This window comes from Lactuca serriola, chromosome 5 (assembly GCF_051521515.1).
Source record: "Lactuca serriola cultivar US96UC23 chromosome 5, Lser_US96UC23_V15, whole genome shotgun sequence".
NCBI lineage: Eukaryota > Viridiplantae > Streptophyta > Magnoliopsida > Asterales > Asteraceae > Lactuca > Lactuca serriola.
This window is the reverse complement of record NC_136412.1, coordinates 199,481,155-199,509,133: the sequence shown is the minus strand read 5'-3', so window position 1 is coordinate 199,509,133 and position 27,979 is coordinate 199,481,155.

Genomic DNA, 27,979 nt, shown 5'->3' with positions numbered 1-27,979 from the left:
AACTCCTTTGTTGATGACCTTAGGGCCGTGAACTTCATTAGAGAGTTTTCCTTGAACCCTACACACACTAGCTTGTCCCTACAACACTTAGATGCAATCCTTGAGGCTAATAACACTTGATAAAGGTGTTTAACATGTCCTAGGGTGTCTTGACTTTTTTTATTAGTTGTTTAAAGACTAATTTGATACATATATATGTGATATTATATGTTAACTAGGACCATAGAGTGTGTTCTAGACTTTACCTTACACCTAGCAATCCTACATCTTCAGTTCATCCGTACCACTCACAACAGGTGAGTTCATACCCATTAATCAATGTTTTAATTCTTTTATGGGGGAGGATACAAGTAGAATCATGCTAGTTATTATATCCATCACATGTGATTAATAAGCAGCATTCAAATGATTTACTACTCATTCGCTGTTTTACCAAACAATTTTCTTCACATGATTTTCATAAACATTTTATATGTTTAAAACTCCTTATTAAAATATTCATTTTACACTGTATGTTTCATTTCAAACTCATTTACAATTGTGTTTCAAACAAATGTTTCTTTATACTTAAACTGTTTATCAAACTGTTTTGCTTCAAACTATTTTACAAATTCTTATACTTATCAAATACATTTACTTAAGCCTTGTTATACTTATAATCAATTGCTTGTCTATGTATGTATAGTTATATAAGCAATGTTTAAAAGGCTTAGGAACGCCTGCCCGCCTTATTTCCTTTTTCCCGTTGAGATGTGGTCTGGTGGGGTATCGAGTATCCGTCTGCAAGTCGTTTAAATATTAGTTATATATCATGTATACATATATAGTCATAAAGGTTCTTCCAGTTCATTCAATACCCTTGGGTAGCAAGGGTATACTTCCATGATCATAAGTTACCATAGGGGTAGCACAGGAGGATACTAATACTATTACTAGAACAATGAAACATACCATGATTCAGTTAATTCGTGAGTCAGTTCGAGTAGCACTGACAATACATTACTATACATGCTAGATAGAGAGAACATACATTACAGCTAGCACACATAGAACATTTCAGTACATACATGCTAGACAGTGAAAGAGTACACTTTACAGTTAGCACATTCATTACATGTACATTCATGCAGTTATGTGAACCATTAGACGGGTCATGGCACTTCCTTCCATGACCGTTTTTGTATCCCGAATCTCCTTAATTGAGGAGCGTTTGAGTTTGCGTATCGATCTATACTGGATTGACTATCCTACACCTTACTGCTCACTATAGTGGGACCTGCAAGTCTACGGGTGCCAAATTTCATTTCTTACAGCGTCTTACATCGTCGTTTTACTAGAGTCGGTAGCAGGATACAGGTCGATCACATGTTACTTTAAATTACAATAGATTTAAGGTAGTTAGTATGGTTGTAGTTCGATACTACACCATAGTACTACTTCATTTTCCCATTACATTCACTTCGTGAACATTCACACGATGAACGGTAATGTAGAAGATATGTTTTTTGTTAATGATAGTCAGATTTGGGTAAATACACACCCTTATAGGAGACACACATAGATACTAGATGCCTTGGTAGAAGGCTACACTCAGTAAGAAACATAGGGCTTTCTAGGATTGTTCAAAACGTTTTCATACTTACATTTCATATACATAAAAGTACTTACAGTTAATATACATAAAAATACTTACATTTCACATACATACAGATACTTACATTTCATTTGTACAATTACTTATATACAAATTAAGACACTAAAATACTTATGATCTCACCAACTTTAAAGCTGATACTCGTTTTCAAAATAACTTGTATCCTCAAGTCAACAGTAGATAGGTACAGATGCAAGGTTTGGAGAAGATGGAGCTCGTTCAAGACTCATCTTCCATTGTGTTTTATACTTTAGTGTCCGTTATAATTTTACAGAACACACTTGTATTAAAATTATATTGTTAATGCAATGGATGATGTTGTTGCTTGTTTACTACTTTTCATTGTTATGATACTGTACATGACGTCCTCTGCCCCAGAACTTTCAGCCCCAGAACATTTCCAATTGCCTTGAGGAAGTTTTGTTAAGACATAGGAGCAATGCGATTGCCTGTGATTCTTACTTCCTGAAGTCCATCATCAATCTTGATTCTATCAAACGCAGTATGAAGGTGACAAAGTGGAATTGGGGGAATTGGGATTTTTATGTGTGGAATAGAGATGCTATGGCGAAATATGAAATCGATCATTACCCTGATGGAGTTGTCATAATCCATGGGATCAAGCGAGAAGAGTTGGTAGTATCACAAAGAAAGGGTTCAATCGAAGAAGATGAAGTGGAACCTTTGGAAGATTTCTTTTTGGAAACAGTTTTTGAAGTTTGAGGGGCATTTTGGGATGATGCCATTGTTTCAGGTTAAGAGCACAAAGAATAGTTTAGCAAGCTGCATGGAGAAGAAGAAGATAAGGTCATAAAAAAACAATAGATAGGTTTTGGGGTCTTTATATCGTTTGGAAAATCGAGTCGAGTTGAGAAAAGGTGTAATGATTATACCCGATTTGCAAATGGATTGCATTAAATGCTGTCACACCCCCAAACCGAATTGGCGGAAACATTCGGGGGCGGAGGACGTCATGTACAGTATCATAACAATGCATAATAGTAAAACAAGCAACAACATCCATTGCATTAATAGAATAGTTTACTGCATGTGTGTTCTTTATACACTTTGTATGACACCAAAAATGTATAATAAAAAATAAAAGACAAGTCTTGAATATGCTCCGTCTTCTCAAAACCTGCTAGTATACCTGTCTTCTGGTTTGCTGAGAATACAAGTTATTTTGAAAGAGAGTATCAACATTTAAGGTGGTGATTTCATAAGTATTATAGTGTCAAGTGTTTGCATAAAATGATTGTATTTGAATCATGAAGTCATTTGTATTTGTCTAGTAAAAATGTTTGTATACTTCCCAAAAAATCCTATATTTTTTGCTTAAATGAAAAGTAGTCTTCTTACCAAGACCCAAATTGTATGTATGTTCTGTTCTTTTTGAAAATAGTGTAAAGTGTATGTTTGTACATGAAATAGTATAAATTGTACTGTTTTCCATAATTATAAACTATATTTTCTAGAAAAATAGAATATATATCTCTCGTATGAGAATATCACTGTATGAATGTAATGGAAAATGAATATGTGTAGTAGTTTAGTATAGAATACATTACTAATACATTAACTACCTTTAAAACCAAATTGGTTAATTAAGGTTAAAAATGTGATAAGGGTGTAACCATACTTGATACACTAGCATAAGACACGACTTTCTTCTGACGTCGAAAATGATATGACATTTTGTCACCCGTAAACCTGCAGGTCCCACTGTAGCTAGCAACAAGGTGTGGGATGGTCAATCCCGTATAGATCTATACACAAACTCACGCTCTTCGTCCAAGAGACTCTGGTTACAAAACGTGACATACCAAGGATATTGCTATGCCATGAAATAGTACCTCACATTTTAGTTATCTTGTTCTTGTTATAGTGTGTACCTTCTTGTTCTTGTTATAGTGTGTAAGTTTCTTCTTGTTCTAGTAAATGAATAGTATACTTTGTATTGAGTAGTAGTAGTATGTATGTAGTGACTCATGTATCTTTCTCTGTCTTAGAAAATAGTATGTATTGATCCTCTAAACTATACCTATTATAGTTTACTAGTATGTTTGTTTGAACTGTTACTGAAAAGACTCAATTGTCTAATTTTGTGCTAAGTTTAGTATTTCCTTTGAAATTGAGATTTAATTACTCATGTATATATTTAGCAATTACAACTACGATTTAGCTGATAGTCGGACTAGTGATCCTACCCTAAGCCCAAAACCAAACAAGGAACAGGCGTTATGATATTTAGGAATAGTCCTAAATTCGTTAAAACATACTTATACATAAATATCTAAATGAATATGTTTTTGATATAAACAAAATTTAAAATAGTTTTAAAGAGTTTTCTAAATGATTTTGAAAGTATTTAAAGATAGAATTCTTTTTGTTTTTCACATGTAGATATTAACACAATAACATTGTGTTCAACTTGTATTCCCCCCTCCCTTAAAAAGCATTTAAAAGATTTAAAAAATTGATTGTAGGGGTATGAACTCACCTGATAGTGAGTAATCTGTTTGAAAGTTCGATATAGGATGGTAAGTTTCTCGAGTGAAGTCCCGAAGCACAAACGAGTCCGATTTAGTATATTATGATATATATATATATATATATATATATATATATATATATATATATATATGTGTATATGTACATATATATATATATATATATATATATATATGTATATATATATATATATATGTATATATATATATATATATATATATATATATAAACATTTAGTTTTCATAATCATAAAGGTGTATAGGAAACAGTCTATGGTGTAAGAAACACTTACCACATAAGTGTTAGAATTGAAAATCGAAGGCTGAAATGAGTTCGCGGCCGTGAATGGTTCACAATCACTTGATGATCTTGATGGTATCGAGTTCACGGCCAGCTGTTCTTGAAGGATGATGAAGAATCAAGTGTTTATGGATAGTGATTAGTGTGTGTTCTTGGTGGAATGATGAAGATGCAAGTGTTCACGGCCCAAGGATGTTGAAGATCCAAGGCTTCACGGCTGAAAGTTCTTGAAGGAATGAAGAACACTTGAAGATCCTAGCAATATCCTAATAAGATTCAAAGGGAAGTGGATGATAATGGTGTTTTGTGGTTGAGGATCTTGAGAGAGAAGGAGGGGTTTACAACTAGAGATTAAGAAGTGGGGTGAAGTTCAAGGTTCAACCCTTAAATAGTGTCCAAAATTGATGGGACACATTTGTTGGAAATTGTACCGAAGGAATAAGACCGGAGGTTCACGACCGTGAACCTCGTATGCGGCCCGAAGGTTGTTCACGGCCCGAGGGTTTGCGTCCCATGCTTGTGGTCATGAATCTCGCATGAAGGGGGGTTTACGGTCTGAAGTTTTGGCCATGAAATGGTTTTCGGTTCAACTTGTTTCACTTCTTAAACATACAACACCTTTAGTACAAGGTTTTTATACCTAAAAATTTATTACCCTAACTATATTAAGATAATAATGGAAATAAGTTTGAATTTTGATTGATATGGTTGACTTTAGATGACCAAGTTTGAGTTTTACAAGAAAGAAATTTCGGGTTGTCACAAATGTGTTGCCAAAATTGGCAAGCGTTTCACCTGCAAGGACGAAAGATGTGATGGCAATATGTGGGAATTAGAAAACCGTCATTTCAGTTGAAAACATCTGCACTTTATCGAGACATGTGCAAAAAGCATGATTATTTAGGATTAAAGAATAATCATTAAAGAAAAATTGTCTAAGTCGTTAAAGAAAAGTTTCGAAAAAAAATTAATGAAAAACCTTTCGAACTTCTTTTCAAGTGAGAGATCTCTGAACAAGGAAATTCCAATAAGGATTGTCATAAGATGCTTCCGAGAAGAAAAAAGATATCACTTGTACCTGATATAGATATCGAGATTGCACAGACCCAGACTGAATATTAGAGGTAAAATGTAAGATCTTAGATGACATTTATAAATAGATTTCGAGATTCTGAGACATGAAGGATCAGAGCTCGGACAGGGGTAAGTGGGGAGTACACATTAGCGTTTCAAACTTGAATTCTGAGATGAACTTCATAACACACTTTTGAGATAGATTTCGAGGAGATATCAAACCATAATACCAATGTGACTATATTGGTTATGGAATTCAAAAGACAAGGTGAGTTGTATAACTTAAAACTAGAAGAAGTGGTTAGACAAAAAGACACATAAAATGATCCCATTTATGCCGAGAGGAAATGATTCCGAGATGAAAATGATTTTAACTTTAGAATTATTTCACTTTTTGATGATACCATTAGAAAGTGGAAGCCTCTTGGTAGAATTGAGGATTAGGCATCATTATACCACTTTGTTCAAAAACTCATTGAATTTGGTTTCATTTAGTGAAGCGGAACCTTTGGAAGATTTCTTTTTGGCTACCACCTCATGTCGCCATTTAGCCACCGTTTACCGCCACTAGAAGCCACTTTGCATGGCTGTGTGTATGTGTATGTGTGTTTGGACTGATGTTTGGAATGCTTTATCACTATTTTGTTCTAAAATCTTAACCACCACCACCACCGTGAGGTGGTGGCTGCCGCCGTGAACCACTATTGACCACCACTACTCGAGGTGGTAGTGGGTGGTGCCCGACATATATAACATTAATTGACGTAAATTCTTAACCATTGGAATAATTGACACGCGATTGGGTTGGAAACCATAATTAGGATTTAGAAAACCCTAATTTTTGATATGTTAGTTTTGGAGTTATCGGCACCCGCACTTTGGACCATTGGAATTAAGTTATGAATTATGCCCAACCACACCGTATGATTGACCTACTAGAATGATGGACTTAATCGATTAAGTCCTTAATGGTTAAGTGTTTTAATTAACCCTAATCATCATTTTATGAGAAACCCCTAATTGTGTTGGGTTTTGAGTTGGGCTTTTCTGTTGGCCTTAGATGTTTGGATTCTGGATGGGCCTTCTAATAACAAGTATATGGACTAGGAAATTTGGAGGCCCATATGAAGGGTTTGGACCCAATTTTGGAAAACTGGGGGATATGTTGGGCCTTGGTTCTTTGTTTGGCTTTTGGGCATTCAGAGTGTGTATTTGGGCCTTGAGCTGGGATCAAGATAGCTTGGGGGTAAATTAGTCTTTTTACCCTAAACATGGACTTATGGTTATGTATTGGAACCTAACTATCAATTGGGTGTTGTTTTGATGTTAATAGTTCGGAACTATGTCATCCAACAACAAGAGTTTTATCCGCGGGACTTCGATAATGCAAGGTGAGTCTCCTCACTGTTTGTATGGGTCGAAGGCACCAATGATGGACCATTTGCTTTATGTATGGTAGGAAGACCCGGGGGTTAGCCCTCGGCATTATGTACGAAAGATCAGGAGGTGGCTCTTGGCACACTATATGCTAATTAACTAAGTAGAACAGTATGTATGCTAGTTGTCTTTGTGACGCTTTAATGGAAGACTAGGAGTTGGATCTTGGAACTTGTCTGTAAGACCCAGGGGTGGCACCCGAATTGGAAACAAAGACCATGTGGCGGCCCGTGGCATAATAGCAAGACTGTGTATCGGCACATAGCATCTTTATTGATTATGATATATTAATGATATGTATGGCTCATGGTTGTGTATGACAGTACGTGGCTTATGTGCTTATATGCTAGACTGTATCCGGTTGAAAGAGATTAAAGGGATAGGACAACACCCGGATATGCTAGGCAGTATGTTGATATGTATGGTATGTGGTATTTTGGGAACTCACTAAGCTCCGTGCTTATGGTTTTCAGTTTTGGTTTCAGGTACCTCCAGTTTTCAAATAAAGGAGCTCGGGATGGTCACAACGCATACCTCTATGCTTTCCGAAATATGTGATTTCTAGGAATGAACTCTAATAAATGTATTATTTTAACTCCTTTTCAATGTGTGAACGAACTTACAAATGTGTTTTAGTTATATTAAAAGTGGAACTTTTGGTCATGAATTTTGGGTTATAACATTCATTTGAAACTCCCATGACTTTACAATTTTCTTTCTAATAATTATTATAAGTTGGTTAATAAGGTTAGACAAATATTAAACCTAAAGGGTAATCATATATAAACTAAATTTTAGTATTAAAATAAAATTTTTACTTATACATATAAAGTTATGTTTTTTAACTTTTAACATATTATACTTAATTTATTAGTTTTAATATATTGTTGGATGTAAACCATTATCATTTTAAAGATACAAGTTTTGAACAATTTGTACAAAATAATTAAATTATTAATTTGAATATAAGATTACAGGGTCAACATAAATATAAATTTTAGTTTAACTTAAACAACCCAAAGAATATTTTGTAAATAGATAAAAGTGATTAAACTGTAGTGTTTTTCTAATAATGATAATAAGTTGGTTAATAAGGTTAAATAAATATCAAACCTAAAGTGTAATAATATATAAACTAAATTTTAATTTTAAAATAATATATTTATTCTACTTATTAAGTTATGTCTTTAACATTTAACATATTATACTTATCTTATTAGATTTAATATGTTGTTGTATGTAAACCTGTAACATACACATTTTGAAATCTTGTTATGTAATCTGAAAAGTTAATAATATTATGAAATATTATGTGAAATTGGGTGTTGAGCTCTAACATATAGTTTTTACTAGAAATGAAGTAAAACTATTTTTAGAATCACTCATAAAATATTGGAAGTCTTATAAGATTTGAAATAAGTAAAATTTTATTATTTAAAGTTGTAAATAATCTCATTAGAACCATTTAGGCAAAAACCTCATCGAAATCAGAGTTATAACAAAAAAGTTATGACCAATCGAAGATCCGCGATAAAACCGGCACGGCGCCGAATTTTGATAAACTACTTTTTAGCCTTAGTGATCTAAATTAAAGTCGTATTATTCGTTAAACCGAGAATTTTGATAAAAAAGAACGCCAAAATGTGACTTCGTATGAGGTAGTTATGATTTTTCTAAGTTTCAGCTTACTAGTAGACAGCTAAAAACTTGAATTTTTGATCGACTGATTTTTAACCAACACAAACTCAACGAGAAACGAAGGTCTCTTCATTAGCAGTACAACGGTAAAAAGTTTGACAAAAACGGACGTCGGATGAAGAAGTTATGAATTTTTAACGGGTTTACGAAACAGTCCCAAATTAAATTGGTACCCGTTTCAGCCGGTCAAAAAGTGTCAAACTGTAAATTTTTGTCGGTTTTCAGGACTTTTTTGTTCAAAAAAAATCTTAGGACTAAAGTCTAACTTTTCTATAAATATTGGGACTTTTCTGAAGATGTCCCTTAAAATAAATTCAAAATTTTCCGACAATGTCTAAACGAAAGTTGTACAGCATAATTTTTCCTACGCATGCATATAAAGAACGTCAAAAATGGAGCCCGTATGTGAAAGTTATGGATTTTATATGATTGGGCACAATTTTCAAGAAATTTCACATGAATAGTGCCAGACACGTCATCCTTCGCATGCAGCCTCCACGTGTCGTCTTCTGATTGGACCGCAGCCTCGCGTGGCACCCGCTGATTGGTCCGAAGACATCATCCTCCTTCCCCAATGGACCGAAGTTCGGTCCACTTAGAAGCTTCCAACTGTCCGAACCAAAGGCTCGTTGTTCAGTGTGTGCCTGCTTGCGAGTCGAGCCACCTAGAGACCCTCGCAGCCTGCCACCTGCTGCCTTCGCATGTGCAACGCGTGTCGCGTCCGAGCCCGTAGCTGGTACCGCCTCTTCTCGGTCGACCTTCAGACCTGACCCCTATAAATAGGAGACCTGCGAACCCTCCCGAGAGACATGGGAAATTGACCATTTTCACCTCGTTTTCTATATTTTCATTATTTTGATATCCCCCGAAGCTCTGATAACATTTTTAGCACTCGAAACACGCCCCGAAATTCCCAAGAAGCCCGAAAATTTATCTTTTCGATTTTGAAGCTCTACCTTCGCAGAGCTCGGTTTTTCAATAAATCTCCCGGTTTTCAACAAATAAAGTCATATTTAGAGCCGAAATGCTGCAAAAATTATTATTTTGAACCCCGGTTATTCCAAGGTGAGTTTAATATATAGGAACAATTGTATGTTATGTGTTATATGTGCTACGTGCTTTTCTATGTTATCATCTCGTGTTATTATTTCTGCTATTTTTATAGCAAGGCTATACCTCTTACCACAAAGTGTATGACATAGGCATCACTTGGGTATTGGTATGTACCATTGACCATGAAGTGTATGACATAGGCATCACTTAGGCTTCGGAAGTATGCTTAGATAAGGCTAAAAGCCTGAATATTCTAGCAAAATGATATTCCCGAGTATTTTCTGTGCCTGCTTTTCAGTGTTATTATTCCGGTTGATTTTCCCGTGTTATTTTTATTCGTTATTTTTAGTAGCAAAAGAGATACCTTTGACCATGTGATCAGTGAAAGGACTTAGATTCTCTGACAACCCAAAATTTCTTATCTGTACAAACCATATCATATCAATAGTAGTCAGATCAGTTGCAGTAAATTTTCAGACTTTTAGTATAAGTTTGAGTATTTCAGGATTTTACTGTTAAAGAGATATCAGGAGAGAGGATGCACTAGGGTTTTGTGCAACTCTTTTATTTCAGAACTCTATGATATTAGAGTTCATTTCTTGAATAAAAATATTTTCTGCCAAAAATCCCAAGACTATATATATGAATCTTAGAAATATTATTTCATTATTTCCATTTCTAACTAGAGAAAAGCCATTTTCTCACTCACAGATCTTCGGTTCTCATCCCAAATCGTGAGTACCTCTCTCTAGTTGTATAATATAGCTTATAATATGCTTATTAACCTAGATTTCATATCAAAACAACAAGATTTGAGAGTTTACCGCCCAAGAACAGCTTGGGGAGTAAACTCTTTTATAAGGGTAAAATGATGCCTAGCCCTTTCCCCTTGTTATGTAACTACCTTAGACTTGTATGTTAGTGTATATAGGACTAGAAATCACCCATGAACACCAAGAGTTAGGTGTTCACGGCCCAAGAAGTTCTTGGACCGTGAACTCCAAACTCAATGGCCAAAAGGTGCCTAAATCACTCCTAAAGCCTTGGACAACTTCCTTGATTTATTCCTAGCTAATTTAGGGACTTTAAACCATCAAAAACCCATCCCAAAGAGAGATTACGGTCGTAATCTCTAATGGTTTTGGTTCATGGGTCGTGAACATCCAAGAAAGGTACCATAGTGTGCCTAAGGCCTTCATTAGCCTTAGAAAAATGTCTAAAAACCTATCCTAGATGAACATAGGACTTAAAGACACAAAAATACCATTTCCATGTGGGTTTACGGCAGTAAACCCAAAAGGAAATGGCCTTGGGGCCGTGAACTCCTCAAAGGAGTGTACTTATGCCCTAAACCCTTCCAAGAATTTATCCATCAAGAAGGAATGCTTCTAGCGATCATTTAGAACTCCAAAACACCAAATGACATAAGGCCTAGGAGCTTACGGCCGTAAACTCAAGATTTTATGAATGTAAACTCCTTTTGTGGGGTTTATTGGAGAGTAAACTCATATGTGGGGTCCTTTGGAACCCTAAACTTACTAGCTGGGTCCTACAACAAATTAGATGTAATCCTTAGGGATAATAACACTTATCATGAGTTTTTAACATGTTCTAGGAGGTCTAAACAATTTCAATTAGTAGTTTAAATCTAATTGGGTACACATATGTGTTATTATATGTTAACTAGGATCATAGCGTGTGTTCAAGACTTCACTTGACACCTAGCAATCCTACATCTTTAGTACATCCGTACCACTCACTACAGGTGAGTTCATACCCCTTAATCAATGGTTTAAATGTTTTTAAATGCTTTTATGGGGGGAAAACAAGTCAAATACTTTTAGTTATTACGTCAATCACATGTGATTAATAACTACAAAACTAGTGATTTCCTTATTGTTCAAATTGTTTATCAAACTGTTTTGCTTCAAACCGTTTTACAACTCTTTTACTTATCAGATACATTTACTTAAACTCTGTTTTACTTATTATCAATTGCATTTCTAGGTATGTATAGTTATATAAGAAATGTTTAAAAAGCTTAGGAAGGCCTGCCCGCCCTATTTCCTTTTGCCGCTTGAGATGTGGTCTGGTGGGATATCGGGTACTCTTCCGAAGGTTGTTTAAATATTAGTTATATATCATGTGTATGTATATAGTCATAAAGGTCCTTCTAGTTCATTCGGTACCTTTGGGTAGCAAGGGTATACTTCCATTTTCATACATACCAATTACATCACTAGTAAGTTACCATAGGGGTAGCACAGGAAGATACTATTACTATTACTAGAACAATGAAACCCACAATGAGTCAGTTAATTCATGAGTCAGTACGAGTAATACATACACTACATTACAGCTAGTACGCACACTACATTACCATACATGCTAGATAGAGAGAACATACATTACAACTAGCACATGCAGAACATTTCAGTACATACAGGCTAGACAGAGAAAGATTACACTTTCAGTTAGCAAATTCATTACATATACATTCATGTAGTTATGTGAACCGTTGAGCGGGTCATGGCACTTCTTGCCATGACCGCTCTTGTATCCCGAATCTCCATAATTGGGGAGTGTATGAGTTTGCGTATAGATCTATACTGGATTGACTATCCTACACCTTGATGCTCGCTACAGTGGGACTTGCAAGTCTACGGGTGCCAAATGTCATTTCTTACAGCGTCTTACATCGTCGTTTTACTAAAGTTGGTAGTAGGATACAGGTCGATCACATGTTACTTGGAACACCTTTTGTTTTAAGGTAGTTAGTACCACGGTAGTCACTTATTACAAATACTACGGTACAATAATATTCTCCCATTTACATTCACTTCGTGAATATTCACATGATGCACGGTAAAGTAGAAACTATAAATTTGGTTAATGATAGTCCGAATTGGGAAAACACACACTCTATCTACAGACATACACACAGACACTAGATGCCTTGGTAGAAGGATACAGTTAGTAGGTAACATAGGGTTTTCTATGAGAGTTCAAACATTATACAAAACATTGTACAAAACATCTTACAGAAACATTTTACATACGTTTTCATACAAAGTCAGACATTAATATACTGATGATCTCACCAGCTGTAAGCTGATACTCATTTTCAAAATAACTTGTATTCTCAGGTCAACACTAGACAGGTACAGGTGCCAGGCTTTTGAGAAGATGGAGTTCGTTCAAGACTCATCTGTTATTTTGGTTATGTATATTTTTGGTGTCTATATCTTTGACAAAACACACACGTATGAAATTATACTATTAATGCAATGGATGATGTTGTTGCTTGTTTACCATTATTCATTGTTTGTGATATTGTACATGACGTCCTCCACCCCAGAATGTTTCCGCCATTCATGGTTTTGGGGTGTGACAGATTCATATTGGTACTGGTATGTAGCCTCTAGCCATGTAGAACATGTCTCCGTAAGAGAATGATTTCCATTCACTGGTATTGGCAGAAGGTTAGACAGGGCTATAAGCCTGAAATCTAACAAAATGTTAATCCAAAGTTGTATTTCTTCTATGCCAGTTGGGCCAAATAAATGATTGATATGGAAAGTTTGTCACATGATTCACGTATGCCTTTGTTGTTCCTTGTTCCTCTTTGCTTCTGCCATATTGAAGTATATATATGGCATAATGTTATATTGTATCTATTATTGAACTCACTAAGTGTCACCACTTACCCTCTCAATGTTTAACAAATTTGCAAGAGATAAGTAACTAGTGTAGTCATATACCATTGAAAGGCTTAGAATATTTGTAATATTTTTGTATTTAGAGATCATGTATGTATAAAATTACAATATCTTGGGGTGTTATCTAAAATATTAAAACATAGTCGGTTTGTATCCAATCGTTTGTAATCACTTTATCAATGTAAAATATTATTTTTACGACTATGCAAGTAGCATGTTTTGGAGTAACTATATTGTCAAGTATGAAAGTTTATAAAGGGGTTCTTTCAATCATGGTATCAGAGCGGTGGTTTAAGTGAACTAAATTCCATGGATTGGTATTTAGACTTAAACTATTGGAAGTTCAATATATGAACTGGATCATTGTAAATATATGGATACAAACCATAGGAAATACTTAAGTGGGGTATTGGGTAGTGATAAACCCTAGTATTCTAAGTTATTAAGTTACTTCAAAAATTTTAGAGAACTAGTTTTTATGTGTAACGACCGAAAAATACAACCAATTTTAAATTTTTCAAAAACATCTCGATTCAAATAATTCTTTACAAAAAGGTTTTCAATACAAAACATTTATCGTATTCCCAGAATCATAACACCACAAAATCATGAGGAGCGGTACGATCACGCCTTCGCCTTGCCACGATCTCCTGAACAACCTGAAAAACATGAAACCACAACTGTAAGCCCGAAAGCTTAGTGAGATACCCCCAAAATACCAACCACAAATACCATACACGCATAACATGCCATAACAAATCCGATAATAGAACAGCCATGCTCTCTGGGTCTACTGTGTGACTGGTCCGTCGCACCGGCCAACAGTCCACCTAGTCCACCCTCTGAGTCTACCCGCATACATAGAGTCTGCAGTGTGATTGGTCCGCCCATTCCCGGGCCTTCAATCCACCTGGTCCACTCTCTGAGTCTACAGGATGACTGGTCCGCCCGCACTGGGCCTTCAGTCTGCCTGGTCCACTCTCCGGGCCTTCAGCACGTTTGGTCCGTCCCTACCGGGACCTACAGCCTATCCATACCGCTCGCTGGGCCTACGGGACAACCGGTCCGCCCTGGGTGTCTTGGCCTACTGCACACAGCAGGACCCGCCTTAACCCAACTCCAGTCCAAACATCCATGTGCACATATACATACAATCATTTAACAATTCACAGTCAATAAGCAGATCAACAGATCACATAACATACCACCATCCTAACCAGGATACCGACCTAACAGGTCACTAACATAGCATCTCCCTATCTCTCAGGATACCGATCTCAATCAGGTCTCTAGCATATACCATCCTAACTCACAGGATGCAAACATATCAAAGCAGTAACATAATAACAACTACCCGGATCTCAATCCGATAAGGGCCAGCCTTGGTCCCTTAGACCTCGTTGATATAGTGAGGATAACTCACCTCGAAACTGCCGGCTGAACAGATAATCCAAGCTACTCCGATCACGGATACGATCTCCACCACTGGACAACCTCCAATGCACTGAACTCAAAACAATAATCAACAATTACTAGAATACCCCTGGAAACCACTGATCCACCCTTGGTCAAAGACAAGGTCAAAGTCAACCCCTAACTAGCCCTACTCGCCGAGTCAACCCTCTGACTCGCCGAGTTCCCATACTCAGAACTTCTCTCAATCTGCGACCTAACTCGCCGGGTCACCCCGAGACTCGCCGAGTCCAATCAACTCAGAGTCCACTCGCACACAACTCACCGAGTCATCCCTTGACTCACCGATTCTCGACTCAACCAGAGAATATCGGAACTCTTCGACAAGACTCGCCGAGTCCAAGAACAGAATCGACGAGTCTAAGGCTATCATCAACCTACTCGCCGAGTTGTTCATACAACTCGCCGAGTTCCAGGCTATCTTCATCCGACTCGCCAAGTTGTTCTTCCAACTCGTCGAGTCCCAGCTTATCTTCAAGCAACTCGCCGAGTTCACCCATGTGACTCGCCGAGTACCATCGATCTGAATCCATTCAGAAGCATTCCAAGCCGTGCAAACGATCCAAAACATAGATCTAGCCTTATACAACTCATCCATCACGTAAAGTGGCAAACTTTACGTGAATCCCAAGAGATCTAGGCCTTATTCACTTATAACTAGGGTTTGGGACTTGCAATCTTCACTAAACACTCCAACACAGGGACTTTCATGCTCTCTGATTCTCCTCCCTTCCAGATCTGAGGTAGCAACCTCAGATCTAACCTCTAGACTTCCATTTACATCCTTAGACAAGATCCCACAAACCCCAAATTGAAGAAACAACAAACAATCAGACCAAGAACGAGATATTACCTCCAATGGACGCCTCCAACTGAAATGAAGTTGATTCCAAGCAAAGCCCCTTGCCCCAAGCCTTCAATTCCCACAATTTCCATCAACACACTTCTCCAATGCTCCAATCCACTCAACAATAGAACTCCTCTATGATTTAGGGTTTCTGGAACTCAAGAGGGAAATAAAGAGGCTGGGGAAGGAACATAATGTTCCTTATATAGGGCTCAACCCCGAGAATTAGGGTTTCCTCCACCCAGCGCCTACTCGCCGAGTCCATCTCATCGACTCGCCGAGTCGGCTACTTAACACGCGACCAAGTCGCGACTCTACTCGCCGAGTCCAGCCATGGACTCGCCGAGTCTCTCTTTCCCAAATAACACTTTTAGCCCTTCAACTCTACTCTTGCTATTTCGGGATGTTACAATTCTCCCCCACTTATATTAGGCTTCGCCCTCGAAGCCTATAGCAGCTCAACTCCAAGATACTCCCGCAACGCGCCACCTGGCCTCAACCAGACCAGGTCCCACCAGGCATACCCAAACGAACTCGAATACACTTTCCTTCCCTCACGGTGTCCTGACCACCGTCTCAAATAGGGCACCAGATTCACCCTCTAATAACTTCACTTAACCCCTAAGTATTACCCATAATGCAACACTGCTCCAAATCACAACCATCACTCGACTCATAAAGGCTAGAAAACCATGAACCATCGGATCCCCGATCCGAATCCCACTCTATCCATTCTGTGACGACGGAAAACCCATTCTCTATTTTAGAGCACTCCCACGAGTCCTCCTCTTACAAACACATACACATGCTGAACTAGCTCCAGCATCCTCAGGTTTGGAATACACGACACACTGATGACACCCTCAAACATCCCCCAGGATGAACCACTAATACATAACCAATACCCTGAATAGAATCATACTGAGAGTCCAGGACTCTCCCCCTGCATCCTTTCCAAGCCTCTGGGCTCTACACCTGCGGAATTCCTTCCACAACCTCAGCAGACATTCCAAACCGGATGAGCTCCTACTTCACTGCCGCGAACACGATGCTCAAAACCATACCCAAAATACTCTAATCATAACTCTGCTCTGCAGCTTTCACTTTCGTGAACTTGCACTCCCTTTCGGAGTTACACACCTTTCTCTCTTCCTTTTCCAAGGAATCCACTTGGCCACATTGCCACCCCAACAAGTGCCACGGTGCTCGCCCAATGCGACACCACCCTTTGCGTAACCGCTTTTCACATACTCTGGCTCTCATTGCAGGGGCTCTCAAGACCATGCACTCTCTCAACTCATCAAAATCACTACCCGGGGCCATACCTTCCAATGCAATCACACTGCAACATACACAATCAGCAATCTCAAACTGATCCAACAATACCTGCAGAGTCTTTAGCATGACTGGACCGCCTCACCAGGCCTTCAGTCCATCTGGACCACTCTCTCAGAACCTTCAGCCAATCTGGACCGCTCTCAGTGCCTTCAGTTTGGCTAGACCGTTCTCCGAGCCTTCGGTCTGACTGGTACGCCTGCCGGCCTTCAGTCTATCCGGACCGCTCACTGACAACCAACATTCCAAGCTATCCCCTCGGAATTCCTCCCATGCATACCGTTCCAGCCCTCTAGGGGTTCCGAACTCTAACTCCATCGTACATACTCGATCCCGGCCTGCTCCCAGGCCCTCCACAATACTATGCCTTAGGTCTGTATCCCGCCCCGCATGCCTGACACTCGCTCCTATCAGCCTATACTTTGGGCTGACAGGACACTGTTGAATCCCAACAGCTAAGCACCCTCAATTACTCACCTATCCCCCGGAGAATTCTCCAATTCTCCCCCACTTATAGCATTGACTAACAACCGCCAGTCGCCATCAACAACCTTCCAAAACAACCCTGCACAAAGAGAACTCTTACACACTGACTGCTTCCCACAAGCATAAACAACCCTCAGCAAAACATATCTCCTCACTGATCAAACCGCTCAAAAAGAATCCGATCTCTAGTTATCCATTCCACGAATGTAGATGCTACCCGACATTCAACCCAATGCCGCATCTCCACTAATAACCCTTACGAACGATAACCAACGAAAGCACCAAAACAACAACCATAATCATATCAAACCCTCAGGGAACAACAGATACCAAGACGAAAACCCGAAACACAAATCCATAACCCAAACCACAACCCACAAAACGATGAATACCGCATCGAAATCCACACAAAGATACCAGCACAAACCAATACACCACAAAATCACAAGATAACAAGACATCAAGAAAGAAACATACCCACAGCTGTCTCTGGCACTGCCCTAATCTCCTCTGCAACAAGCTGAAAAGCACGACCCTGAGCCCTTGGGGGCTCCGCTCCACCCTTACCTCCACCTGTGATCCTTAAAGTGGCCGGTGCTGGAGCCTGCACCGATCCAGCGGTAAACTGTGGACAGTTGGCCCTCAAATGTCCAACCTGATGACAATGATAGCAAATCCTCAAATCCCTAACTGACGCTGACTGCCGACAATCCCTTGCATAGTGGCCATCCCTTCCGCACTTGCGGCATGCACCACCGGTCCTACAAACCCCGGTGTGACCCTTCCCACACTTCCCACAAGCATGGCTGCTCGAATCCCCCACTCTAGCATCAACGGTCTTGGACCGTTTCAGCGCCGGCTGCGATTGCACCGGAGCCTGCCTCAACTCACGCATCTGCAACTCAATCTCTAACTCACGCCGCCTAGCGGCCTCCTACAACTCCAACAAGGTCTCGCACCTCTGCGCAGACACAAACTGTCTGATGTCCCTCTTGAGCATGCTCAGATATCGGGACATCTGGGCCTGCTCCGAAGCGAACTCTGGGCAAAACATCTGTGACATCCAAAATTTCAAAATAATTAAAACTTTTCAATATCATCCATTTTATTAACATTGTTACAAAAAGGTTTTCAATACATTCTTTAACAGAGTAATTTCCCAGGTTCAAAACATAAAACACCAACGCGAGGAACGGTACGATCACGCCTTTGCCTTGTCACAGACTCTTGAGAACCTGAAACATAAAACCACAACTGTAAGCCCGAAAGCTTAGTGAGATACCCCCAGAATACCAACCACCTATACGCCTTTCCAGGCCCTGACCTTCCGGTCCTCAACACAACATAATCGCCTTCCGGCCCATAATATATTGCCTTCCGGCCCATAACATATTGCCTTCCGGCCCATAACATTTTGCCTTCCGGCCCATAACATATTGCCTTCCGGCCCATAAGCATACAATGCATACATAACATAACAAATAATCATATAGCAGTTCATAGACAACAATCAATCAACAGATCACATACCATAGCATTACTCTAACCGAGATACCGGTCTGGCCGGTCACTAGCATACCTTACTCTATAAATCAGTCAACATACTAAATGCATACATACGCCTTTCCAGGCCATGACCTTCCGGTCCACATAGTAATGCCTTCCGGCCCATAACATATATTGCCTTCCGGCCCATAACATATAACAACTGACAACTACCCGGATTTCCATCCGATAAAAGGGTTGGCATTGGTGCCATAAACCCTAGCGATATAGTGAGGATAACTCACCTCGAAACTGCCGACTGAACAGATAGCTCAAGCTGCACCGATCACTGATACGATCTCCACTCCTGAATAGCCGCCAATGCACTGAACTTAAACGATAAACAACAATTACCAAAATACCCCTGGAACCACTAGTCTATCATTGAACAAAGACAAGGTCAAAGTCAACCCCTGACTGACCCTACTCGTCGAGTCAACCCTGTGACTCGCCGAGTCCCCATACTCAGAACTTCACTCAACCCGCGACCTAACTCGCCGAGTCACCCCAAGACTCGCCGAGTTCAACGACTCTGAGTCCACTCGTCCTTGACTCACCGATTCCTTAAGATTCCCTTCCTACTCGTCGAGTATCCCCTTTTTACTCGACGAGTTTCTCCTGGAAGAATCGCGGGGCCACCCCGACTCCACTCGCCGAGTCTGAAGAACAACTCGGCGAGTCCCAGTCAATCTTCAAGCCACTCGCCGAGTCTGAAGAACAACTCGGCGAGTCCATGCCATGCAGCCGAGCAACTGCTTCCTGAAATACGTATGGTCCCGAAATACACAATCATGGGACCTTCTGGACCTCTAACCATTCTATTACTGGGTTACAAACGCTTGGGTAACAACATAATAATCCATCTAATCACCAAATGGGTTCCATAAACCCTAAATTCGTGCACACATCAATATAGCAGAAATGATCCGAAATATTACCTGAATAACACCCTCTCTGTGTCTCCAAACCTCGGAACTCGATCCCCTTGATATTCCTTTGGCCAAAACTCTTCTTCTTCTTGCCTAACAAATTCTTCAAGGTTCCAAAAGCTTTCTCTCCTTCTCTAGACGTCCACAACGATTAGGGTTCTTCTCAATCGGCCAAAAGACGGACAATGACGGCCTAAGAGGCATTATATACGATCCAACACCAAACGGCTAGGGTTTCTGCTGAACAGCGTCGACTCGCCGAGTCCATATCTGGACTCGTCGAGTCCAGTCGCGAACCCGCGACCAAGTCTGCGGTCCTACTCGGCGAGTCTAGGCTCCAACTCGCCGAGTCCCTTCTCAAAACACCCCTAAATCATAGTTATATCGATATTTGAAATTCCGGGCTGTTACAACTCTCCCCCACTAGAACTAGACTTCGCCCTCGAAGTCTCATTCTGAAAATATCTCCGGATGCTGCTCCCGCAATCTCACGTTCCAGCTCGCCGGTCATTCCCGGCCCATCCGGTGCTGCCACCGAATTAATACTAGAGGTATCTCCTTATACCTCATAGCCTCGATCTTCCAATTTCTGATGACCACTGATCTCTCCGCATTATTCAGGCTCGCATCCCTTGAATATCCTCTAATGGAACCACTGCCGACTCATCGGCTATACACTTTCTCAGTTGCGACACATGAAAAGTGTCGTGGATCTGTCCCCACTCCGCTAGCAACTCAAACCGACAGGCTACCCGGCCTATCCTTGCAATCACCCGAAATGGCCCAATGTACCGGGGGCCCAACTTGCCCTTCTTCTTGAATCGAATCACTCCTCTCCAAAGAGAGGCCTACGGGAGTACGAAGTCGCCGACCTGAAACTCAAGCTCGGATCGGTGGCTGTCTGCATAACTTTTCCTGTCGGCTCTGGGCGGTCAATAACCTCTGTCTCATCTGCTGAATCTGCTCTGTCGACTGAAGCCCGATCTCTGTACTGTCCATCGCTCTCTGTAACCGAGAATTACCCAAGATGCAACTCTGCTCTAAATCCCAACAATCACTCGACCAATAAGGGTTAGGAAACCATGAACCACCGGATCCCCGATCCAAAGCCCACTTTGTCCATCCCGGACCAACTGAGAGATCCATTCTCACTCTCAGAGTAACTCTCACAAGTTCTCCTCTTGCCATCGCATACACATGCTGAACTAGCCCCAACACCCGCAGGTTGGAAGACCCGATACACTGTTGATATCCTCGAACATCTCCCAAGCTGAACCACTACACCCACCCTACACTCTGATTAGAATCACACTGGAAATTCAAGATTCTCTCTCCCCCTGCACCTCTTCTGAGTCTCGACAACCATCCCAACCCGGATGGGTTCCTACTTCACTGCCGCGAACGCGATGCTCAAAACCATACTCGAAATACTTTAACCATAACTCTGCTCTGCAGCTTTCACTTTCGTGAACTTGCACCCCCTTCGGAGTTACACACCTTCCTCTTTTCCTTTTCCAAGGAACCCTCTTGGCCATAATGCCACTCCAACCAGTGTCACAGTGCTCGCTCCAAGCGACACCACCCTTTTTGCATAACCGCTATTCACATACTTTGGTTATCATTGCAGGGGCTCTCAATCCCATGCACTCTCTTCACTCATCAAAATCACTGCCTCAGCTAAACAAGATTACTAACCCGGGGCCAGACCTTCCAATGCAACCACACTGTAACATACACGATCCGCAATTTCAAACTGATCCAGCAATACCAACAGAGCCTTCAGCATGACTGGACCGACTCTCATAACACATACTAGCCACTCGAGGCTATATCTTTGTAGGTCCGTACACCCAAACTCTGCGAACCCTCAGGTTCTAACTCTGGGAACCTTCCGGTTCCAGCTCTAGAACATGCACAACATAATCCCGTGGGATTAATACAATACAACCCATCGCGTACCTCAAACATACCAATACCCTGATCACATAACCTTGGTTACTTACTCAAGGTTGATCCCGGCCTTCTCTCAGGCCTCCACAATCAAACGCCCTAGGTCTGTATCTCGCCCCGCATACCCGACACTCGCTCTCGTCGGCCTATACTCTGAGCTGACAAACACTGCCGAATCCCAACAGCTAAGTACCCTCACATACCCATCGATCTCCCGGAGAATTCTTCAATTCTCCCCCACTAAAGCACTGACCAACTGCCACCGATCGTCATTAACGACCCTTCAGAACAATCTTGCACAAAGAGCACATTCACCCATTGACTGCTTGCCACAAGCATAAGCAACCCTCAGTAAAACACATCTCCTCCCTAATCAATCCACTCAAAAGGATCCGGTCTTTCAATTATCCACTTCACGACTGCAGATGCTACCCGACACTCAACCCAGTGCCGCATCTCCACTAACAACCCTCACGAACGATAACCAACGAGAATTTCCAACAATAACCCGTAACCAAACCCACAACCTGCCAAAGGATGAATACCACCTCGAAAACCGCACGAGGCTACCGGCACCAAAACACCAGGCTATAACCATACCAACCCATCAGGGAACAACGATTGCCAAAGCGAAAACCTGAAGCACCAATCCATAACCATGCCAATCCCGCAAAACAACGAATACCGCATCGAAATCCACACTACCAGCACAAACAATACGCCACAATCAACGCAAGCTCATCAAGCCATCAAGAAAGCATCATACCCGCAGCTGCCTCCGGCACTGCTCCGTCTCCCTCTGTCGCAAGCAGATAAGCACGACCCCGAGCCCTTGGGGCTCCGCTCCATCCTGTCCTCCTCCTGAACTCCTCAAGGTGGCCGATGCTAGAGCCTGCACCGGTCCTGCAGAAAGCTGTGGACAGTTGACCCTTAAATGTCCAGCCTGCTGACAATGATAACAAATCCTCGAATCCCGAATCGGCACTGACTACCGACGGTCCCGCGCATAGTGCCCCTCTTTCCGCACTTACGGCATGCACCACCGGACCAGCAACTCCGGTGTGACCCCTCCCACACTTCCCACAAGTGTGGCCGCTCCGATCCCCCACTCTAACATCAACGGTACTGGACCGTTTCGGCGTTGGCTGCAACTGCATCGAAGCCTGCCTCAGCTCACCCAACTGCAACTCCACCTCTAACTCACGCCGCATGGCGGCCTCCTGCAACATCAACAAGGTCTCGCACCTCTGCGCAGACACGAACTGTCTGATATCCCCCTTGAGCATACTCAGATATCGGGACATCTGAGCCTGCTCCGAAGCGAACTCAGGGCGAAACATCGCCCTCTCAATAAACATCCTGGTGATCTCAGTCACCGACTCCAAATCCTGCTTCAGCTCAAGGAACTTCCGAGCCAATCTCTCCTTTTCATCCCGCGGAACATAGCGAGTACTGAACGTCTCTCTAACTGATCCCCTAAAACCGCAGCCCTCTGCGCGTCGGAAAATGACCTCGTAGTCAATCTCCATCAATCCTTCGCTCCTAGCCTCAACAGGTTCAGAGCACACCTCACCCTCTGATCAGCAGGGCAGAAACTCGTGGAGAAATACCCCTCCACGTCTGATAACCATCTCATAGCAACAATCGGGTCCTGAACCCTATCGAATGTGGGGGGCTTCGTATAATAGAAGTCCCGATACTGAAAACCCCGACTAGCTCCTCCCCTCGCCGCTGCTACAGCCGTTGTAGCCGCCGCGGCAACCGTCTCCGCGAGAGCCGCATATCGCTCGTAGAAATACTCAATCATGGCGGTCTTGATCGACCCAAACAACTCTGGCGACTCGGCCCGTAACAATGCAGCAACCTCAGCACGCAGGATCTCGCGAATCCTCGCATCCCGCTCGCTCGTGCTCATCCGATCGATAACCCCCGACGGCACCGATTCACCCGGAACTCGCTCTCCAGCTCCCGATCCTGATCCGGATCCACTATCATCATGCCTCGAAATCTCCATGTCGAAGACACCCTTCCTATCTCAGACACTTCCCAAAATCCTGGGATCCAACTCTCGCAACCCTACCCTAGAGACCATGGTTTCCCTGATACGCGTATGGGTCCTGTGCTTTCAGTAGTACGGGCCCATACTACCTTCCACACCTACCCATGTTTGTATGAAGTACTACCACAATACCCTAGGGAACATGCATAACAACTATCAACCCTCACCACTAGAGGAACAATGAGAATATCCCATAAGGGACCCTAGGCTATAGGCATCACATATCAGGCAACATTATCATGAATTCCTGAAGATCCCTAGCCTAACTCTAGCATGCTGTGCTATCAAGCTCAAATAAACAATATCAAGTATGGTATCTTGGGGTTACTTACTGGCTCCGGCTGATCGTACCTCCGCGTCCTCCTTTTACTAACTTTGAAAACCATTTTAGTTTCTCATTTTAATTTTTCTTTTTAAAATCCTCCTCGATTTGAGACTGGAGTCACACGAATGTTTCCCCAATTCACTCAAACCAAGGCTCTGATACCAACTTGTGACATCCAAAATTTCAAAATAATTAAAACTTTTCAATATCATCCATTTTATTAACATTGTTACAAAAAGGTTTTCAATACATTCTTTAACAGAGTAATTTCCCAGGTTCAAAACATAAAACACCAACGCGAGGAACGGTACGATCACGCCTTTGCCTTGTCACAGACTCTTGAGAACCTGAAACATAAAACCACAACTGTAAGCCCGAAAGCTTAGTGAGATACCCCCAGAATACCAACCACCTATACGCCTTTCCAGACCCTGACCTTCCGGTCCTCAACACAACATAATCGCCTTCCGGCCCATAATATATTGCCTTCCGGCCCATAACATATTGCCTTCCGGCCCATAACATTTTGCCTTCCAGCCCATAACATATTGCCTTCCGGCCCATAAGCATACAATGCATACATAACATAACAAATAATCATATAGCAGTTCATAGACAACAATCAATCAACAGATCACATACCATAGCATTACTCTAACCGAGATACCGGTCTGGCCGGTCACTAGCATACCTTACTCTATAAATCAGTCAACATACTAAATGCATACATACGCCTTTCCAGGCCATGACCTTCCGGTCCACATAGTAATGCCTTCCGGCCCATAACATATATTGCCTTCCGGCCCATAACATATAACAACTGACAACTACCCGTATTTCCATCCGATAAAAGGGTTGGCATTGGTGCCATAAACCCTAGCGATATAGTGAGGATAACTCACCTCGAAACTGCCGACTGAACAGATAGCTCAAGCTGCACCGATCACTGATACGATCTCCACTCCTGAATAGCCGCCAATGCACTGAACTTAAATGATAAACAACAATTACCAAAATACCCCTGGAACCACTGGTCTATCATTGAACAAAGACAAGGTCAAAGTCAACCCCTGACTGACCCTACTCGTCGAGTCAACCCTGTGACTCGCCGAGTCCCCATACTCAGAACTTCACTCAACCCGCGACCTAACTCGCCGAGTCACCCCAAGACTCGCCGAGTTCAACGACTCTGAGTCCACTCGTCCTTGACTCACCGATTCCTTAAGATTCCCTTCCTACTCGTCGAGTATCCCCTTTTTACTCGACGAGTTTCTCCTGGAAGAATCGCGGGGCCACCCCGACTCCACTCGCCGAGTCTGAAGAACAACTCGGCGAGTCCCAGTCAATCTTCAAGCCACTCGCCGAGTCTGAAGAACAACTCGGCGAGTCCATGCCATGCAGCCGAGCAACTGCTTCCTGAAATACGTATGGTCCCGAAATACACAATCATGGGACCTTCTGGACCTCTAACCATTCTATTACTGGGTTACAAACGCTTGGGTAACAACATAATAATCCATCTAATCACCAAATGGGTTCCATAAACCCTAAATTCGTGCACACATCAATATAGCAGAAATGATCCGAAATATTACCTGAATAACACCCTCTCTGTGTCTCCAAACCTCGGAACTCGATCCCCTTGATATTCCTTTGGCCAAAACTCTTCTTCTTCTTGCCTAACAAATTCTTCAAGGTTCCAAAAGCTTTCTCTCCTTCTCTAGACGTCCACAACGATTAGGGTTCTTCTCAATCGGCCAAAAGACGGACAATGACGGCCTAAGAGGCATTATATACGATCCAACACCAAACGGCTAGGGTTTCTGCTGAACAGCGTCGACTCGCCGAGTCCATATCTGGACTCGTCGAGTCCAGTCGCGAACCCGCGACCAAGTCTGCGGTCCTACTCGACGAGTCTAGGCTCCAACTCGCCGAGTCCCTTCTCAAAACACCCCTAAATCATAGTTATATCGATATTTGAAATTCCGGGCTGTTACAACATCGCCCTCTCAGTGAACATCCTGGTGATCTCAGTCACCGACTCCGAATCCTGCTTCAGCTCAAGGAACTCCTGAGCCAATCTCTCCCTCTCAACCTGCGGAACATAACGAGTACTGAACATTTCTCTGAACTGATCCCATGAAACCGCAGCCCTCTGCGCCTCCGAAAATGACCCCGTCGTCAATCTCCACCAATCCTTCGCCCCGAGCCTCAACAGGTTCAGAGCACACCTCACCCTGTGATCAGCAGGGCATGAACACGTGAAGAAACACCCCTCCACGTCTGACAACCACCTCATAGCAACAATCGGGTCCTGAACTCCGTCGAATGTGGGAGGCTTCGTCTTATCGAAGTCCCGATACTGAAAACCCCGACTAGCTCCTCCCCTTGCCGCTGCTACAGCTGCTGTAGCCGCCGCGGCAGCCGTCTCGGTGAGAGCCGCATAACGCTCATCAAAATACTCAACCATGGCGGTCTTAATCGACCCAAACAGCTCTGGCAACGCAGCCCGGAACAATTCTGCAATCTCATCACGCAGGATCTCACGAATCCTCACGTCCAACTCGCTCGTGCTCATCTGACCGACAACCTCGGGCGGCACCGATTCGCCCGGAACTCTCTCTCCAGCTCCCGATCCTGACCCGGATCCACTCTCATCATGCCTTGAAATCTCCATACTGAAAAGAAACACCACACAAAATCTCAGACTCTTCCCACACCCTGGGATCCAACTCTCTCTCATCCCACCCTAGAGATCATGGTTTCCCTGATACTCGTATGGGTCCTGTGCTTTCAGTAGTACGGGCCCATACTACCTTCCACACCTACCCACATTTGTATCAAGTACTACCACAATACCCTAGAGAACAAGCATAATAATGATCAACCCTCACCACTAGAGAAACACTGCGAATCTCCCATAAGGGACCCTAGGCTACAGGCATCACAAATCAGGCAACATATCATGAAATCCTGAAGATCCCTAACCTAACACAAGCATGCTGTTCTATCAAAGTTCAAAAACAAATAACATGCATGGTATTTTGGGGTTACTTACTGGCTCCGGTTGATCGTACCTCCACGTCCTCCCTTACTCATTTTGAAAACCATTTTTAAATACTCTTTTGAAAACTCTCCTCGATTTGAGACTGGAGTCACACGAGTGTTCCTCCAATTCACTCAAACTAAGGCTCTGATACCAACTTGTAACGACCGAAAAATACAACCAATTTTAAGTTTTTCAAAAACATCTCGATTCCAATAATTCTTTACAAAAAGGTTTTCAATACAAAACATTTATCGTATTCCCAGAATCATAACACCACAAAATCATGAGGAGCGGTACGATCACGCCTTCGCCTTGCCACGATCTCCTGAACAACCTGAAAAACATGAAACCACAACTGTAAGCCCGAAAACTTAGTGAGATACCCCCAAAATACCAACCACAAATACCATACATGCATAACATGCCATAACATATCCAATCATAGAACAACCATGCTCTCTGGGTCTACTGTGTGACTAGTTCGCCGCACCGGCCAACAGTCCACCTGGTCCACCCTCTGAGTCTATCCGCATAC